The sequence below is a fragment of the Manihot esculenta genome, chromosome 5, assembly GCF_001659605.2.
Source record: "Manihot esculenta cultivar AM560-2 chromosome 5, M.esculenta_v8, whole genome shotgun sequence".
Lineage (NCBI taxonomy): Eukaryota > Viridiplantae > Streptophyta > Magnoliopsida > Malpighiales > Euphorbiaceae > Manihot > Manihot esculenta.
The window spans coordinates 30,000,736-30,004,198 of NC_035165.2; the positions used below are offsets into that span (position 1 = coordinate 30,000,736).

Sequence of the window (3,463 nt, forward strand, 5' to 3'; positions counted from 1 at the left end):
GGGAGCACCCAGCTTCATATAATCGGTCATCTTGACCTTGCTCCCTCCAGATGAGGTAGGTTTGGGTACTTGTGTTTCCGGGACAGTAGGTGTAACACCCCTTACCCTATCAAAGAGTAGATAGAGCAAGGAATGTCACAAACTATACCTTTTTAGATATATCAGGACTAAACAATTTCTTTTATCTGTAAATACCAAGTTTTTAGGTAATGCATGTAACTTTCATCAAGATTAAAATAAGCGTGAGATTTTTAAACCAAAATTTTCGGCAGAGTTTTCTCTGTTTTATTAGCACTTTAACCTGTAATACATATGAACATCACACTTATAATAATACTAACAACTGTCACTTGATATCTTACTATTCTTTGATTTACATAACCTTCACAACTCACTCTATTTAATATGTACATGCCAAAATAAAACTGTACTATGACTCCGAGACTCAAAACAACCAGCTATGATGATGGCCTTGATATCTGATGTAGATCTCTGATAACTTCTGTTGCCCTATTTTATCTACAACCTGCGTGAGGTAAAAACCAACACGCTGAGCTAATGCTCAGTGGGTGATAGCAAACAAATAACAAAATAGAGCAAACAAGTTCACGTATACAGATAATCGGAATAAAAACATCTTCTTTTTCCGTTATTGCACATTTTCTATTTATAATAAATTACCACAGCTTAGTGCATGTAAGAGATGCAAACATATTAACACTCACTAATAAGTTCACAAAATCAAGTATCAATCTTAATTAAGATCTTAGCCCTTATAAACACATAGTAGGATCGTCTAGGTAGATAAGGAGTTATAACGGTAGGCACAGAGTGCCGAACGGTAGGCTCAGAGGCCAAAACTGTGATAGCAGGGCTCTATGACCGTGCTTATGAGGTACCTGATATGTAACCTCAAATAAAAATCATGTATCGGTAGCAGTACTGCGAACTCTGTATGTTTATATGGCATGCCATACCCTTATACTAACCTCGACTCCTATTACGTTTACCAGGGCCAAGCACTATTAATTCAATGTATCAATGTAAAATGCATGCCATTTGAAGCTATTTGAATTCATTTTCCAAGTTACATATATCATATGCCAAGATTTACAATATGGAAAACTCATGGCAAATAGTGCAAAACTTTATTGACTTAGCATTTTAATGTAGAAAACTACATTCTGCCATATATTGCATCAACTTTTCAAGTAGTTTAGAGTTATAATTTAACTTCATTTTCTTCATAAGAAATGTACATTTATGTCTTATCTTTCCAACAAGGTATGATTCATGCAATTCTGATCATCCTAACTTAAGTTATGAATTTTTCTTTACCAGCTGCTCAATCAGGTCTTAATCAGTCCAGTATTAGTACCTGTTTATAGTATCACAAAAATTATCAGATTCATACATTTCTATACAAATTCAAGCTTAAGTGTCTTCTACAAAGTTTTAGGTATACTTCTTAGGATTCATTTGGCACTGGTATTAACAAATTTCACTGAGTACATAATTAGTTATAGTATAATCAATACACACTGTTCCGGATGCACTAACTCTGTATCCAGTTTAGGTTCACTTCAAATTTTCATCATCTTACCTACAGATTCAGAATTTGGTCAATTCATAAAAGTTTTAGATCTTTGTCTTATCTTTCATTTGGTATATCTTAGGACTAATTTCAATAAATACACAATAAGTTATAAGGCTTCCAACACTGACTGTCCTGTTAGAACCTATTCTGGCAGATTTGCACTTTTCGCTCTCATGTTAAATTTCTTTACTCTAAGCCTTTCAAACATCATTTTAACATTCATATAACATATTTATACAGTCAAAGCAACATTTCCAGCAAGTAAAATCAACCCCTAATTTCACTTATTCATGGCAGAATCCAAGGAAAACAGAAAATCATACAAACACCAAACCTTTCTTGAATTCCTCCTTTCTTTTCCTCTTCTAATCTCTAGCTATCTCCTTTCCCTTTGATGTTCCTTCACCTAGGTCAATTTATGTCTTAGGAAAGGATTGAATAAACTATAAATTAAAGCTTTATAATTCAAATCCATGCATGAAGAAATGAGATGATGCTATTTTCTACTCATTTCTAAACTTACCTTTGATTTTCAAGCTTGGTGTATATGGAACCCTAAACTTTTCTTCTTCAATCCCTTCAATATATGGCTCTTCCTTTAGATCTTGATCTTAGGATGAATTTTGGTTAAAGAAAGAAGTTGATTTGGTGAGGTTTTGGCTTGGCTTTGGTGGGAGAAAGAAAAGAAATTCTTTGGTTTCCTATGGTGTGAGCTACGGCAAAGTGAAATGGAGAAGATGACAATCCCTTTTTCAAATTGCTTGGTCATTTCTTCATCCAATAGCTAGGTGACACATGGAAAGTAAAATTTGACTTTTATATTTTAACTTTCCATATTTATACTTTAACCCACTAAACTTTTTACCATATTTCAATTTAGTTTTTAAACTTTCAATAATCATAGATTGACCTACTAAAATATGCTTTTAGCCTTTAGAAGTCCTTTCCACTTAAGCAAGCATGACGGATTTAAAACAAACACCTCAAGCAAGCACGTCAGAAAACCCTAAGCACCTCCCAAAAGTGACTCGTTCCCGACTCGCTAATCACACTGTCTACTTTATTTCTGAATATGTCCGTTTCTATATTTGAGTTTTCTATAATTCAGTTATTAGCAGATTAGAGTTATGCTAGTACCTCCCCTAAGTAGCTCGGGGTAAGCTAGCACCTCCCCTAATGCCACTTACTTTAGTAGTGAAATAGCCTAACCCATACCTAGTGATGTCACTGCTCTAGCTATGGGTTTGAGGATGTTACAGTAGGTACTGGTGGTGGTGGAGGTGCAACATCCCCTGGGTTAGGGTTTGCTGTACTGGTATAGGGAGGTGGAGGTGGGTACATGGGGTACTGAGAGTATGGTGGGTAGTAAGGTGGGTATGGCATATGTGGAGGATAAGGGCTAAAACTGGGGTAATCCGATGTACCTCCCATCGAATACCCTGGATGGTGTGAATAGGGTGGGTAGTGATGTGGCTGGACATAACTCGAGGCCTGAGTGCCTCCTTCTGATTCTCCCATGCCCTCTTCCGGCATGCTCACACCGAGACTGCCATCCCTCCTCTGATCTACTTCCATATCCTCAGACATTCCTCCCTGCACTGTTCCCCTTACTGATCTGCTTCTACCCAGATCCAAAGACCTTCTAGGGTCTCTAGCTACTCTGTCTCTGTTGGACCTACTGGACATTGCCCTAGGCAATGCTGGAGGACGGGCATCAGCGCCCTCGTCCTGAGGTGGCACTCCAGTCAATCGTGCAGATCGACGAGTTCCTCTCATTCTAGCTTCTGAAAAACAGCACATAGCATAAACAATCATTAGCATCATATGGTTCATGTGGAAACACATGAACCCTCATCACATACATAG

The 3,463-nt window shown here is 37.3% G+C and overlaps 1 long non-coding RNA gene across 1 annotated transcript; it reads right to left on the minus strand.

Moving 5' to 3' along the window:
* Positions 1-248: 248 nt before the first annotated feature.
* Positions 249-2,506, minus strand: LOC122723650. The gene is made up of 2 exons (XR_006350651.1): positions 1,932-2,506; positions 249-526 (listed from the first exon to the last, which is right to left on the minus strand). It is a non-coding gene; the product is annotated as an uncharacterized LOC122723650 (long non-coding RNA).
* Between the last annotated feature and the right edge of the window lie 957 nt (positions 2,507-3,463).